The 17803-nt window shown below is 34.5% G+C and overlaps 1 pseudogene; it reads right to left on the minus strand.

Moving 5' to 3' along the window:
- Window positions 1-7487: 7487 nt before the first annotated feature.
- LOC143649493 (centromere protein W pseudogene) lies at window positions 7488-8026 on the minus strand (annotated as a pseudogene).
- Between the last annotated feature and the right edge of the window lie 9777 nt (window positions 8027-17803).

The following is a 17803-nucleotide window of genomic DNA, read 5'->3' on the forward strand; positions in this document are numbered from 1 at the left end:
GTATCAGTTTACCAAATCTTCACTAACTTTCTGTTTCTTTTAATATAACACTCAAAATTTTACCTATTTGTAATTGAGCAAAAAGAACTTTGTTTATAAATAAAAATGTGCAATTTGTCATTGTCATGGATTTGAATTTTTTATTTGGGAGGCCAATACATTGGAGTGAGTTAGAGAATATTTGCCATTGATGTTACTAATTTCCAGTGACAAGCATACTGTATGGAGGACAATTCCAAATTTGTTGAGGTTATCTGGAGCCATCCATTACAGATGTCAAGGATGGGTGCATGTAATAAAACTCTGATATAGGTCTTAGGGAAGATTCAAAAAAAAGGATGGGGTATAGGCCCTGCCCTCAGTAAACTTACCCTCTGAACTAGCATTTAGATATAATATAGACAAAATGCTATTGGCACAGATATAACTTTCACTTTTCTACTCATTTTTTTGATATATTCGCTTGAATAATATCTGTGTGCACCTTCCTTTACCCACTGGCTTCTAATTTTGTTGAAAATAGAGACCATACCTAAATTCCACTGCATTTTCTTCTAAATTTTAAGTTTTGGGATAATTTACTATAAATGCAAAACGTTAAATAAATGCAATGCATTGATCACAACTATCAAAAAGTCTCAGTAGGATTATTAGACTATTAAGAACATAGAATTCTCATTTTTGCTTCCCTGTGTAACCTTGAATTAATCATCTGATATCAATCTCTACACTGTAGTCAATTTTCTCTTGCATAGTTAAGGAGTGGAAAACTGACAATTGTTTAAATTATTAATATGTTTTGTAACATTTTACAATTAAATAATGCTTTTGACCAACATGGGCATTATTTGTATGTTCCTGGCATCTAAAAAGCACAGAATCTGTGCCTAGGGAATAAATACCAAAAAAGGTCATCTAAGTTTTAATTCAACCTTGAACAAAAGAAAGCAAATGAGACTAAATGTCGGAGCCCAGAAATTTCCACTTGCTGTGCTATTATGTTTTATTCCCAAATAAAATGTCAAAAAGTGAAGCAACACATTTATAGTCCTGCATCCATTTATATACCAAACAAAAACTGATCTATTTTAGAGTACTTGTGCATTTGATCAAAGGTAAAATTTGAAAACAATTTTTCACTAAGGAAAAAGACAAGGACCTGCCTCCAGTCAAAATATTCATTTTTTTAAACAACAAATTAGCAGATTCTGAAGGAGTAAACACCATTATTTTTGTGTGTGGCATAAATTGGCATTTCTAGCAAATATTCTACATAAGTCTGGTGGAAAAACTCTCAAATTCTCAGGCTATTATTAAATATTACCTTAAGTGAAAATCAAGCTAATCTAAAACATACGTTAGATGTCAAATTAAACCATAACAATGTCATCACAAATTCAAAACATGGCCAGGAAAATGTAAGGCTTAGAAAGTACGATGGACTTTCAGGGGGAAATTTTATACATAATGCAGATCACCAAATCTAAGGGAATAAAACAAATTATAGAGGCAGCTCTCTGACAGGTTTCTCCCATTTTAATAAAACAAGTTTCAGCGGAAAACTTAAAAGACTAAAAACTCACAACCAAATAACTCCCATACATTTTTCTTAAGGCTGTCTCCACAGCCCAAAATGAAGTAGAGGTTTGGCAGTTCTCCCATAATGGGATCAGTGGAGAAGCTTGAGTAAAAGGGACATAAAATAACCTGCATTTTCTTGAATAGTTGTCTAGCTTGATCAAATAAACCATATATTGGCTAAATTTCCAGCTCATATTACACTTGGTACACATCTCCAAAAACTAGATTTAGCTACAGAGTAATAATCAACTTCTAGAAACAACACACTTACCTTTAGCAACTCTTTAGCAATAAATTTCATCTTATTATGTTGGAGTTATGGAATATTTCATAGCTTAAGAAAATCTATGAAGGTTATTAAAACACTTCTCTTATGTTGGAAATTATTCTCTTTATTGCACCCAATTCATTGATTGTTTCATTAGGAAACAGTTACACTAAAAGAGCTCTAGGATATAAATATAGAGAGATGTTCTGCTCTGTGAAATTGTCAATGGTTAAAGAAAAAAGATAATGATATCTTCATCACCTATTTATTTTAGATAAGAAAAAGTAATTTTTCAAATCCAAACATTTTAAATGTACAATGCCACGGTTTTTACTTAAAATAAATTAATTTTTGTTTAAGAAAGCTAATTTTGTGACTCAAGATTTTAATATTCTCAAGAACTTCATTTTTAAAAATGCAGCTGACTCTGAAAACATTACAAGGATTACTTATAATTTTATATTTTTCATTAGCAAATATTAAATTACACAGGATCAAAAGAATCAATGATTATGTCCATAAGGTTAAGGAGCGATACAAAAAAAAATAGAAAAGTCATTCGTGCAGACGTATTTTTATAGAATTTGTCAAATTGAGCTTGCTAGATTGAATCACATGTATTCAACTGATCACAGACAGTGAAGAACATTTTGAAGACTTGCTATAAATGGAGTAAATCCCACTTAGTTAATTTTACCCTTGAACAATATATTTTCCAAGACCATTTCCTTTCATTTGTCATATGATTTCTTATCCAAAAGTGCCCATAACAGACCTATCTCTTTATCAGTTGGGTATATGTGACCCCTATTAATGAGCAAAATACCCCAAACAGACTGTTTGTGACTCTTGGACTCTGCTGACAAATTGAGCAGCAGATGATTCATTTAATTGAATCAGGAAGGTTTAGGAAATGCATTTAATGACATGGAATGCCAGAAAGAAGAGATAGTTAAACATAAACTATGAGCTTAGGCTGCGTCATAGTCTCATCTGTTCTACAAATAAAATTAACATAGTTTTAAATAATTTATATGATCATCATGTATGATTGACTAACCCTGTTATGAGAAATTCATGAATAACATTGGAGGCTCCAACATACACACATTTTGAGAGGATGGTAAATATTGATGCCATCATGCTGTGCATCCATGAAAAATGCCAAATACACGTGTACAACATCCCCAGGGACATAAAGAAATTTCTCAAAAATGTTCAGAAAATAAATTGTGCAGTAGAAGATGAGACAGGCTGAAAGTTCTATTCAATCCCTGGAACTGTCAGCTCACTTTTTCATTCCCACTCACTAAGGTATGCTCAAGTGTGAGTTAGTAGGAGAGGATTGCAGAGTAGGGGGCTCCAGGATTCAGTCTTTCCACCAGAACAGCTATTAAACAAGTATGAGCTTAATGAAATAATTATTTTGAAACTCCAGAGGTCAGAACAGCACTGTACAGTTTCCAGGGAAGAGCAGGATGAAGAGGCTGATAAATTATGGTAAAGAGCTGTGAATTGCTCTCTCTTCAAGGTGGTTCCCAGGGTCCATCCTCCACTTTCATGGCAGGCATTCATGGGGTCCAGTTCTTGATCACTCACTGGTGACTGAAAAGGATGTAAAAATCCTCTCCCCAACACCAGGGCATGGATGACCACTGATCATGGCTTTTGATTGGTAAATTCACATCATAAAGAACTTTACTCTGGGGGCAGCCATTGTTTCAACCCATCCTGGAAAGGAAGGTCCACTGTTGTTTGAAAATGTCCTGGGCAGAGGCAGGGGCAGTGGAGACTTAAGAATGCTGCACTTCTACAGGACTGTGAAGGACAGTTGGTTGAAGGGCCAAATTTCCTGGGCAAGCCAAGAAAGCTTATCTTCAAGGAGCTATGAATGAGACTCCTGGTGCCTTCATCAGGGCACTGTAGAGATGGTCTGTATTCTCTTGTGGGCCCCTAGCCTTCTTTTAAATGGAAAGGACTGATTTGGGAAAGTCATCTCTGGTGTGCCCCTCTTCCTAGAACATGTCCTCAGGCAAAAGCAGCTTGAGACAACAAAAGGAGTGTAAGAAACTATAGAAGTGGAAAATATAGGTCAAAGACTTGCTGAGTCAAAATCTGGGAGAGGGAGGTCTGTCTCCTGAGAAACAGAGGGGACATTTAAACTCCTGTAAATCGGGGAACTCCAAAACAGCTGACAAGCAAAGATCCAGGACAAGACAGAAGTCCAGAAAGGAGAAACTTGCACACTATATTCACCTTGAGCAAACCTTCCTGATAGGGGGGCTGAAGCTCAAGAAAACCTCTGTCTTATCACCAGCTGGTTGCAAAATCAAGAAACAGACATCCCAAGGAATAAATCCTTGCATTAAGATTTTACAATATTAAAATGTACAGTTGCAACAAGAGAGTAAAATACAAAGAAACAAGAAATGATGACTCATCCAGAGGAAGAGGATAAACATCCAGAAAACATCAACCAAAAAGACCAGACTGTGGACATACTAAACAAAGTCTTTACAAAAAGATCTCAAACAGATGAAGTAAAATGCTCAAAGAGATGAAGAAAAATACAGAGAAAGAGCTAAAGGATATCAGAGAAATAATGAATGGGCAACATGGCAATCTCAGTAAAGAGATAGAAATTTTAAAAGGGAACTAAACAGAACTACTGGAGTAAAAGACCACAATAGCTGAAATGAAAATATGACCGGGATGATATCAAGAGCAAATTGGAGCTGGCAGAAGAAAGAATTAGTGAACTCGAAAATGATACTTAAAATAAGTCAAGCTGAGAAGCAGAAAGGAAAAAGACTTATGAAAAGCAGAAATATCCTAAGACACCTCAGGGACACCATCAAGCATATCATATACATTATGGGAGTCCCAGAAGGAGAAGGAAGAGAGAATGGAGTGGAAGGAATATTTTAAAAAAATGACAGGGTGCACGAGTAGGCTTCAGTAGTAGCATGCTTGCCTTCCATTCAGGAGACTCGGGTTTGATATTCCAGATGCACCCTCCCCCCACCCCACCAAAGAAATAGTGTTAGAGAACTTTGCAAACTCAAAAAAACACATCCAAGAAGCCCAGAGAACACCAAACAGGATAAACATGAAGAAATATACATCCTTCCATATCATAACTAATGCTATTGGTTAACAGTATTGAATGCAAAGGATAAGGATAGAGTTCTGAAAGCTGCAAGAGAAAAGCTATGTGTTATGTACAAGGGAGTCCCAATTGATAGAGTGACAATTTCTCATCAGAAACCATTGAGGCAGGAAGGCAGTGGGTTGGAATATTTAAAGTACTTAAGCAAAACAACTGCTAACCAAGAATTTTATATCTGGTGAGACTTTTTTTTCAAAAATGAGGGAGAGATTACAATAGTCCCAGATAAACACTAGACATGCCATACAAGCAAGACTATAAGGTTAATCTTCAGACTGAAGGGAAAAGATACTAAACAGTGGTTTCAACATGGCATAAAGACCTTCAGTAAAGGTAGCAATTTGGGTAATTATAAATGCCAGGGTTATTGTAGTGTATTATGTAACTCCACTTCTTACTTCCAATAGGTGCTAAAATACAAATATATAAAAAGTAATGATGAATCTATGGTTTTAGACATACAATATACAAAGATATAAGTAGTAATGAGTACCAAAAAGATAGGAGGGTGGACTGTTATAAGGAGAAGTGTGTGTGTATGCCTTTGATGTTAAATTATTATTAAACCAGATATGATCTTTACATATTTAGTATGTTAGATTTTAACCACGTGTAGCCACAAAAGAAATAGGTGAAAAAATATATCCAGACTGAAAAGAGAAGGCACTCAGTATGGTACTACACAAAACCAAATAAAGATAAAAGTAGGCATTCACGGAAGAATTAAGGACCAAAAAGGTATAAGACATACAAAGGCTAAATAGCAAAATACCATCCTGTATTATCAGGAGTGATTTTTAATAAATGGATTAAACTCTCTAATCAGAAAGCAAAGATTGGAAGAATGAATTATAAAGCAAGACCCTACTATATGCTATCAGCAAGAGATGCACCTTAAATTCAAAGATACAAGTAGGCAGAAAGTGAAAGGATAGAAATAAATATACCATGCAAGTTGTAACCAAAAGAGAGCATGGGTAGGTTACTAGCATCAGACAGAATAGACTTTAAGTTAAAAAGTTACGATGGTGTGTTTGTAGGAGCTGCCAGAATGTAATATACCAGAAATGGAATGGCTTTTAAAAAGGGGAATTCATTAAGTTGCAAGTTTATAGTGCTGAGGCCATGAAAATGTCCAAATTAAGGCGAGGCTATAAGAATGTCCAAATTAAGACATCCAAGGAGAGATACCTTGGTTCAAGAAGGCCGATGATGCTCAGGGTCTCCCTCTCAACTGGAAGGCACATGGCAGCAACTGCTAACTTTCTCTTAAGGAATCTTCAATGGCTTCCACAGGGCTCTGTCTTCTGTTGGTTCTATAGGTTCTGGTGACTCTAAATCTTTTTCCAAAATGGTTCCTTTTTTTTTTTTTTTTTGTACATGACTGTTCACAGCAGCTTTATTTGCAACAGCCAAAAATCAGAAATAACCAAAAAGACCTTCAAAAGGTGAATGGCCATACAGACTTTAGCACATCTATACCACTGGGACAGTAATTAAAAGAAACAAACTATTAATACATGTAACAACTTGGATGATCTCAAGGGCATTATGCTGAGTGAAAATGCCAATTGCAAGTCATATACTTTGTGGTTTCTTTATAAAACATTATCAAAATGACAAAATTAGGGATAGAGTACAGATCACTGGTTACCAGGCATTAGGGATGATGGCTGGAGGAGGTGAGGGCTAAAAGTACAGCACAAGGGAGATCTTTGTGTAGAATAGTTCTATATCTTGCTTGTGGTAGTGGCTACAATCATCTACACGTGATAAAATGCACTGAATTATACACATACATTGTACCAATGTCAAATTCTTGGTTTTGAGATTGCACTATAATTACGTAAGGTATAAGCAGTGGAGGAAACTGGGAGCAGGGCATCTCTCTCTGTGTTACCTTTGCAACTCCATATCAATCTATAACTATTACAAACTAAAAGGTTAAAAAAAATAGCTATTGAATATGAAATGCAAGAAAGTTCTAATGAAGTGACTTGAAGAAAATAAGTCAGATTTCTCCATAATCTCTATCTTTCAGTTTTGGGAAAGAGAAAAGAGTTACTTTTAAAACCTGGTTTTGAAAAATCCTTGGTGTTGTTTACAATCTTCCAGTTGAGAAATTTTGTTATTAACTGTTGACACAATGTAAATTAGATTAGATTCCTTATGTAAAGTTACTAAGAGGTTAATATTAATATTTGAAATGTATCTAGATTTGACTGCATGCTGTCTCTCTTCAGAGATTAAATCCCACGGTCAACTGTGGCTAAATTTACGTATAAATTTAATTCTAAGAAGTACAGCTCTTCAAACTACTTATAATTAGCTTTCAGTTTTGAATAGGAAACAAAATGGAAACAAAAGTGAAACAGAGGCCACTTAAAATGAGTAAAACATAATTCCTCAACAAAGGTTAAATACTCCTATGTGTTTACTGGAGATAAAAATTATACAGATAGACACATCTCACAACTAGTCAATATTTTAATAATCCACAAAATTAACATATATGTAAAAAGTGTTCTCACAACTATTACCATCTAAAATACTGCATCATATAGTTTTCATGAATGTGTTCGCTGACTTCTAACCTCTGCTCTTCTTTAGAATTACCTTTGCTGCAGCCAGGACATGCTCCTTTTTAATGACTCCACATTTATTCTCATAAGCATTTTTCCTGGACTCTTCTGAACAGTAAACAATTCAGATGTACCAGCAAGTCGCCTCTGGTCTCCAGACGCAGCTGCGGCTTCTGCCGCTTGAAGAGGCGCCTTAGGAAGCCGCGGGGAGCTTTCCGCCTGACCTGCTTCCTCTAACGGACCGTGGTCGTGAGGGCCATCCTCCCCCTCGGGCACCAGCAGCCGCGGCCTCCGGAGCCAGCACAGCGCCGCACTCGCGCCCGCTGGGGCGACCAGAGCCCCCCGGGCCCTCCGAGGCCACCTCAGACCCCAAAACCCGGCCCCCACGTTCGAATTCGCCGCCAACAGTGGACCCCGAGCACTAGGTAGTCCAAAATGGTTCCCTTTTAAAGAGCTCTAGTAAGCAACCCTACCTGGAATGGGTGGAGACACATCTCCATGGAAACCATCTAATCAAAAGTTACCACCCACAACTGGGTGAGCCGTATCTCCATGGAAACAACAAAAACAGATTTCACCAGCAATATTGAATAAGGATTAAAGATCATGGCTTTTCTGGGGTACATAATAGCTTCAAACTGGGAAAGAGGGATAAAGACAATTATATATACTTATAAAGGGGACAATTACCAAGAAAATGTAACAATTATAAATATATGTGCACCAAAGAACAAAACCCCAATATAAAAAGCGAATGCTGACAGATTTGAAGGGAGAAATGAATAGTTCTACATTGTTAGTAGAAGACTTTATTGTACTAATTTCAATAATGGATAAAATATCTAGTCAGAAGAATCATAAAGTAAATCAAGACTTGAATGACATGCTAAACCAACAGATCTTACATACATATATAGAACACTTCACCACAATAAATAGAATACACATTTTTCTTGAGTAAACATGCATTATTCTCTAGGATAGACCATAGGTTAGATCACAAACAAGTCTCAATAAATTAAAAAATACTGAAATCATATAATATATATTCTCTGAGCACAACAGAATGATGTTAGAAATCAATAGCAGAAGAGGAAATGGAAAACTCATAAACATGTCGAAATTAAACAACATATTCTTAAGCAACCAATGGAGGAAAGATGAAATATAAAACAAAATTAAGAGATATCATGTGGTGAATGAAAATGAAAATACAACATACAAAAACTTAAGGGATGCCGAGAAGGCAGTGCTGAGAGGGAAATTTATAGCTGTAAATGCTTACATTTAAAAAAACAAGAAATATTTCAAATCAGTGACCTAAAATCAAAACTGGAAAAATTAGAAAAGGAAGGGCAAACTTAATCCAAAGTGAGCAGAAGAAAGGTATTACAAAGATTAGAGTGGGGATAAGTGAAAGAGAAAACAAACAAAAGCAATAGAGAAAATCAATTCATCCAAAAGCTGGTTCTTTGAAAATATCAATAAAATTAACAGACTGTTATGTAGTCTGACAAAGAAAAAAGGTGAAAGGATACAAATAATGAAAGTCAGAAATGAAAAGGCGGCGATACCAATGACCCCACTAAAATAAAGGATTATCAGAGGGTACTGTGAACAACTGTATGCCAATAAATTAGGTACCTTAGATGAAATGGACAGATTTTTAGAAATACACAAACTACCTACATTGACTCAAGAAGAAATAGAAGATCTCAGTAAACCAATTACCAGTAAAGAGATTGAATCAATTATCAAAACCTCGCAACAAAGAAAAGCCCAGAACCAGATGGCTTCTCAGGGGAATTCTGCCAAACATTCCAAGAAGACTTAACTCCAGTCTACTCAAACTCTTTCAAAAAAATTTAAGAGGAGGAAGCACAACCTAATTCATTCTACAAGGCCAACACTACCCCCATACCAAAACCAAATAAAGATACCACAAGAAAAGAAAATTACAGAGCAAAATCTCTTATGAATATAGATGCAAAAATCTTCAAGAACATACTAGCAAACTGAATCTAACAGTATTTCAAAGAATTATACCCCACGATAAGTGGGATTTATCCCTGGTATGCAAGGTTAGCTCAATATGAGAAAATCTGTTAATCCAGTACACCCCATTAAGAGAATGAAGGGAAAAGAAAAACACGTAATTATCTCAGTTGATGTAGAAAAGGCATCAACTGTGACTAGTCAAAAGCCAAGTAGTTGCCAAAATTCAGCACCCCTTCTTGATAAAAACACATCAAACACTAGGAATAGAAGGAAACTTCCTCAATATTATAAAGGGTGTATTTGAAAACTCCACAGCCAACATCATACTAAGTGAGGAAAGACTGAAAACTTTGCCTCTAAGATTAGCACAAGGCAAACTTTGTGCATCCCATACTGTCACCACAGTTATTCAATACTGTATTGGAAATTCTTGTCAGAGCACTTAGGCCAGAGAAAGAAATGAAAGTCACCCAAATTGGAAACTACAAGCTTGAGAAGCGAATTGTTTGAATAATTTGCCATTTATTCACTCACGCATTCAACAAGTAAGTAGTTAGCATCTACTATAATCAAGGACTATTTTGTTACCTGGTAATACAACAATATACAAAATAGACAAAGTCCTTGCCCTCAAGGCACTTACAGTTAAGAAAAAAATGAATTTTGCATTTTATTTATAGCCCATATAAGAAACAAAGCTTTGGATATGTCTATAACTTATAACTTATGACTTGCACCAAATATATAAAAGTCATGGTACTGTCTGCCTATGTATTTACTGACCAGTTGGAAAACCCAACATCTATCAAGATGTGAGCATGCACAAAGCAAAACTGGAAATTACAAAATGATTATTTCATTTTAGAAGAGACATACAGACATGATATGAGTCAATGATATTGCTCTTTATTGCCCTATATATAAACTATTTTATTATCTCACATTGATAAATGAAAACAATGCTCCATTTTTATCCTACTAACAACTATATGAAGTATGCCATGAGATTCAGTGACCTGCCTAAAATCATATCACCAAAAAATTTTAGAGTCAGAGATATAACTCAGAATTTTTTCTTTCAGCATAATCCATTCCACAGACTTTAAACGGCTATATGCATTTGCGTCTATGTACATTTTTTTGCTGTTAAATCCACAGATTATAACATCCAATAGGATAAAATACAATCCAAATTATTCATCCTTACGTTTAATTCTCATATTTTAATATGGATATATTTGTGGTATATTTGAAAATATGTGATTTATATATGATATAAATTATTATATGCTATATATGATTTTCATATATGATTAAATATATGATATATATGATAAATATATGAAATACATGATTAAATATAATCATATATGGGGAAATAAAAGTAAATCAAGATGCATGGGTAGTTCAGTGGTAGAATGCTTGCCTTCCATGCAGGAGACCTGAGTTCTATTACTGGACCATGCACTCCCCACCCTCCGTCAAAAAAAGAGATAAATCAGATATCTGAAATGCCCTCTGTTATCTTCAAATGCGGTGGTTCTTAGACTGTAGTCTGGGAAAATTGGGGGTCTGATTGATTGTTTAGAGTATTTGTAAAACTTTTAAAAAATAAGCCAAAATGTTATTTTCCTTTTTCACTTTCATTGCCTTACATTATGCCATGGTTTTCTATAGGCTATATATATGTGACAGCAAAACAGGTTGAATACAGGGCAGGCCAAGGTGGCTAAGCAGGCAGAGTTCTTGCGTGCCATGCAGGAGACCTGGTTTCGATTCCTGGTGCCTGCTCGTGCAAAAAACAAAGCAAAACAGATTGTATATTGAATGCAAAAAGATATAAGAATCCAGGTGTCTTCTATTAAGGCAGCTATTCAAGATATTTGCAAAAATGTGAAACAGTATCATTCTCACTTAATTTTTAAAATTTTTTTCAAAAAATGTTATGCTTATTTCTATGTTTAAATGAATTTAAAAGTAACAGTTTTTAAAAATTCTGTGTTATTTTAAATAGGACACATAAATAGATATAACAGACATAAACAAAGTTCTTTGGGGTCTTCAATAATATTTAATACTGATATGAAAAAAATTGAGAATTGCTGTTCTAGTGAAATACCTTGCTTCATATGATGAATTCTGAGCACTGTATCTCAAGCTGTTTTTCTCTTCCAATGTTGTAACCTCATCCCTTCCCAAAGCAGTCATATCCTTTATTCAGGCACAGTAATTACTATTTTCTTATGTTGAATAGAAATCTGCTCCCTATAGTTTTCAACAACTGATCCATGTCCTATCAGTCTGGGGAGAAAAGGGGGTTAGTTTACTGAATTAATTAATTAATAAGAATTAATTGAATGAAACATTTTTTGTATAGGTATATCATATTGTCAGCTACTATCAAACTGCTTGGACATTTTCCTTCACTCCATTCATCAATTTATGCAGTTAGACTTTCGAAATCACAAGTAGGATTCTATGTTTTATTGCCCAATATCATTTCATTGGGCAAACTCCTTCATCAGACCATCAAAATACTATATCTGGGTGGGTCATGATGGCTCAGTGGTGGAGTTCTCACCTGCTGTGCCAGAGACCTGGGTTCGATTCCTGGTGCCTGCCCATGCCAAAACTATATATATATTATATATACTATATCTAAATGTGCAGTAACTATGACTGGAACTTGTCTTAATTTTCTCCTCACATCACTGAAAAAAAAATTTTTGCCAGGAAATATATTTTAAGTAGTTTGACAGTCTTGTTGGGTGGTTCAACTGTGACTAGTCAAAAGCCAAGTAGTTGTTGAATAGACATTGTTACTAGATAAAACTTTAAATCTCTTGCTATTTCTGTTCCTGTATATGAACATAAATACTATACTTCTTTTCTCAGCTAACTGCAAAGATTTTAAGAACAAAGCACAATTTTCTAAGTTGGAAATAATGGGTCATCTAAACTAAAATAATTATTTATCATAAAAAAACTATTTTCCAATTTAAACTTCAGTCTTATTAATTATTACTGAATTAAGTAACTAATTTTTTTCTCTACCAACTAAAAAAATGTTTTTTAAAAAGCCAAGGGTTTTCTTAATCTCTGCCATTTTCATTTATTTTCCTGACATTAGATGTCTGCAGATGTTATTGTGTGTGTAAAAAATTTATGGCTTCCAGGGCTAAGAATTAGAAAAAGGACGTATAACATCACATTACTTTTCTATTTCTGTGTGAGTTCCCTGGAAATTCAAAGTGGAAACCCACTGGGAAACCACAGGAGGTAACACCTTCCTGGATCAATATTTGTGCATCAGATGGTATAAGAATGTTTTGTAAGGTTCATAAATAAAGAGCTTTCTTTTTTTCCCCCAGACTCAGAAAATGAAATTAAAAGGAATCGCTGTCAAGGGACTTGCCTTTTCTAGAGCAAATAACTAACCAGAGTAAGGTTTTAAATTAGTCAATTAAAGGCAAATGTTCAGTGAAGAAGAATGCCAGAAATATTTCTTATTTGAGGGGCATTTTCCCCCCAGTCAATTGGTTTCATAAAAGCTGTGTCACATCAAATAAAATCAAATTCTCAGACATTTGAATGTTAAGTTCAATTTGATTCTATTTAATAACATTTATTAAACACTTACTATTTATTATCAGGATTCCACAAGAACCTGGATTTAAAACCATGACTAAAACATAAACCTTGTTAAATTGTCCCTTCCAACTGCTGTGCTTCCAATTGTTTTCTCTTGTCTACTCTCATTGGTTAGTAACCCTAATACAATGTTAATGACAATGGAAAGAGTGGGCATCCAGGTCACTATTATATTTTAGTGAGAAAGCCTCTAGTGTTTCCTCACTAAGTAAGATATTGGCTTTGCAGCTGAGGTGTGTTAATCCTTCAATTTCTATTTTATTGAGGGTATTTAAATAAATCGGTGTTGAATTTTGTTAAACGCATTTTTGGCATCTTTGGAGATGAAAAATTTTTTTTCACTTCTACTAAAAGATAAATACTATTAAATTTTTTCACAATACAAAATTTTTAAATAGAGTGATTGAATGTTTTATTTTTCAAAAGACAAGAGCTCCAAATTGTTGACTTATTATAATGAAAAGTAGTTGTCAAGAGTATGTATCTCAGCAAATGCTTTTGTGAAAAAATACATTTCATCTTTCCTTTCAAGGTAACAATGGCATTTTAACAATGAGGTAGAAATTGTTTTTCAAAAGAAATTTGTGCTACAGAGAAAGCATTGTGGAAGTTTGGAGATGTTTTATAATTTGCAATTTTGTAAATGAATATTAAAATGATCATATATGAATCCTTAAAAGGTTGGAAACAGAATTTTTAAACAGTTTTTCAAAAAAATCTTCCAAATGAAGGGTTTTATCATATAGCATTGACACCATTTACGAAAAAGAATCACTTTATATCAGAGAAGATAGACATTTACTGTAAATTTTAAAATAAAGTTTAGAGTTATTTTTGCGTGGAAATGAAACATGATTATAAAGGTATATTTATTCCACTTAGATTTCTAGACCTTTAGAAGTGTCCTTTTCAGCAACGCAATCATTTAAACTATGTATTGAAATAAACTGGATTTAGAACTAATCATTGTTTCACAAAGATTCTAGCCAAGATTTTAAATAATAACAAAGCACAATCAACTACACTGCTAACAATAAAATATTATTTTAAGCAGAACAAAAATATTTTTGACATCCATAATAAAATGTTTTTAAAAAGTTTATTGCATCCTTTCCTAATTGATTGTTTTGCATGTGATTTATAAGATGTGCAATATCTTATAATATCACAGTAGGTCTGCATATAATTTTTGAACAGGAATTTCTGTTTCTGCAAATATGGTGAACTAAAAAACCTGAAAAGCCTTTCCCTACAGAATACTTGAGAAAGCAAGATGCGGCAAAACAAATATCCTTTTACGTGTATAGTTCTATTCTCAAGAACATGAGTAGAGACCTCAAAAGAAAGAGGAGAGCTGTGCCAGTTCTTTATGTGCTCAGAGCTTGCATCTAATGACTGTGTAGGGATGGGGATGTAGGTAGACCACTGTAGAATGAAGAACTCCTGAAGCACTAGTAAAAACAGTATTGGCAACCCGGAAAGGAAGCTCATCTACCCCACTTTAGAAACTATTTATAGGGAGGGGATGGGGACAATTTTTCCCTGAGAATTTCTAACCACAACCTTCCAACACTTTATGATTTGACCTTGTACTGTCTAGAATCCTCCCAAAAAAGAAATCAATGTAAAAAGTTTTCTCAGGCTAACAATGTGCTTGGAACTTTGACAGAAGCACAGGCCATACTTTGGATGCACATGCCCTCCACTTAAATTTTATAGTTTTCCATAGAAAAAGTCTCATGAAGATGTGCATAAAATTCAAAGTCATAAAAAATATAAAAAGTATTCAACCCATGACAGTTAAGTCAGTAGATAGGATATGTGGAAGGTTTAGACTTCCCCAAAACTTCAGATAATAAAACTATTAGAGAAGCACTATTAGAGAAAGACTTTAAGAAGTCATTAAAGATAAAAAAAAATGAATTGAAAAAATCAAGATGCCAATAAAAAATGTAAATGTATTAAAGAATCAGAGGAAATGTCCAGAAATTGAAAATATTCTGCTGGAATATAATTTATTTGTAGAGCTCTACACATATAGGAGTCAATGCTGAAATATCTTTACTGCAGGTGTGCATAGTCAAAATGTTTAGAGTTCTTTGGCTTACAGGGTTGAGACAGGTAACACAAAGGTGTGGAGTAGCTTGCATTCAAGTAAAAAGTATTGGAAAAATGGATAGTATGTGACTTTGGCAAAGGGGGCAGTGTTTGCTCAGTTCTACTAATTTTCAGGATTGGCCAATGTGAACACAGTGTCACCACCATATCTTCTGAGTTCTCCAGAGAAAATATAAATTCCAAATTTTATGTGAAATTTAATGATTTTTGAACATTGACAATGATCTCAAATCTTTTGAAAATACAATATGTAACTTCCGAAGCATAGCAATGGCTACCATATTGCACTTCAATTTTGAAGGGCCCAAGGTGAAGGGGCCCATTTAACAGATTGAAAAAGATTGCTCAGAAGTCAGAGAATAACCAAAGCTGAGAGAGCAGAGTTTTTCAAGTAGTAGGTAAACAGTGTTCAATGGGGAGAGAGAAAGAAAGGAGGCAATTAATGGGATAGATCAGATCAAAAATAAAAGCAGTGGGATCAGTGGCAGAGTTTTCGCCTGCCATGCTGGAGACCCAGTTCAATTCCTGGTGACTGCCCATGCAAAAAAAAAAAATTAAAAGAGAAAGAAGTAACTGTGTTGGCCTTAAAGAGAGGAAGGTCCTTTGTCTTCAAACTGTAGACAAAAAAGATGCTAGGATGGGAGCTCTGGTAGAGAGCTGTAGGAAGCAGGAGTAATAGTTGAGATAATTCCGTTTGATCACTGATTACCTTTTTTCTTGATGAAATAGCAGGCAGAATCAGCAGCTAATGAGGAGTTTAGGGACTAGCCTTGATGAGAGTGGTAGAGACCAGAAATATTTGCTGTGGTGAGTGAGAGCTCTAAATACCAAAGAAAAATTGGAAAAAATAGGTATAGATGTAAATAAATCTCTCATGAAGTGGGGTAATTGAAATGAACAAATTACTGCAAAGTTTTAAAAAACCAAACGGTTGAGAGAAGTATTAGAATAAAAAATGGTTGTGCCATTTCTAGACCTCTAGTCTCTTACCTCAGAAAGGAACCACGAAATAATCTCTTGATTCTTATTTCATTAAATGACATATTTTGCCTGTGTAACACTTGTCTATATACTACTAAAAGTGACACAGATAGAATGATAATATACATACTTTACAGCATCTCCAGGACTTTCCATAGAAACATGCAGCTATCTACTGCCTTCTATTTGATGTGAATATAACATTGTATAGATACATCATTAATGTAAGCCCAGTTTTTGATGGTTATTTAAATGGTTTACATTGTTTTTGTGTCTCAAGTAAAACTTGCAAAGTATTTTACATTGATATTGTTTTACTTATATAAGTATAATTTGAGGGGTAATTTTTTCCAGTGGTATTGTAGTCAAAAGGTTTTTACATGTTAAGTTTTGATTGGTAATGCCAACTTACCCTTCAAAAAGATTATACTAATTTACACTCCTAACTGTAGCATTTGACTTTTTTTTTCTCTTCCTCATCACCAAGTTCGGCATTGTAAAAGATTAAACCTTTGGCCAATAGGAGAGAAGAAAATGGCAACTTACTGGTTTTGATTTGTGCTTCTTTCATAATGAGTGGAGAAAATGATCACAAATAAGATACTTTATTGGCCTAACATTTCAGTCTATTGAAAAAGATAGATTTAAATAAGAAAGTACATTAAAGCAAGTAGGATAAATCTGAGGGTAGAGAGCTTCTAAGTTGTTATAAAAACACAAAATAAAGGTATCTGAGTAGAACATTGTGCTAGAGGGAAGAGTTACTGTAAGAATTACTGTAAACTGAGACCCAAATGATGAATATAATTTAGCAAGATGAAGTTTGGAGAAGTTTTTTTCTTTCCCCAAGCCAGAGGAATAAAAGGAATAATTGTCAAAATAGTCTTAACGGCCAAAGAAAGCATGTTTAACACAGCACAGCTGAAACTGATTTCTGGAGTCTTCAATACTACAAAATGATTCCTTGATTATTGTTTTTCCAACCGTTTTTTACTGAATGTCAACTATATACCAGGCACTGTGCTAGGGACTGGGGATACTGGGTGAATAAGATAGGCATGGTACTTCTTGTCCCAGAATTCAGAGCTTAATAATGATAAAATTAAATAAGCAATTATAATCATGCCTTTCTTTTCATGATTCCCTTATCTCCTTAATTAGTGTGACCTTTTACTCTGCTCCACTTAATTCACTCAAACTCATGATCATCCCCTTAGATCCCATAATTGTTCTTTGTCACAAATTTCCACCAATATTTTCCAATTCTTTGACATTTCTTTATTCTCGTTCTTTCATGCCCACTAGTTTTCTCTTAATCCATGAAAGCATTCAGTTTCTTGATTGTTTCATTTCCTCCCAGTTGCTCTGCTTCCTCTTGGCCTTTCTTACTTCTCTATCCATCCTAGATTGCATGGATTACCAATGAAATCATACTCTCATTGGCATTCTCAAAAA

This window comes from Tamandua tetradactyla, chromosome 11, assembly GCF_023851605.1.
Source record: "Tamandua tetradactyla isolate mTamTet1 chromosome 11, mTamTet1.pri, whole genome shotgun sequence".
Taxonomy (NCBI): Eukaryota; Metazoa; Chordata; class Mammalia; order Pilosa; family Myrmecophagidae; genus Tamandua; species Tamandua tetradactyla.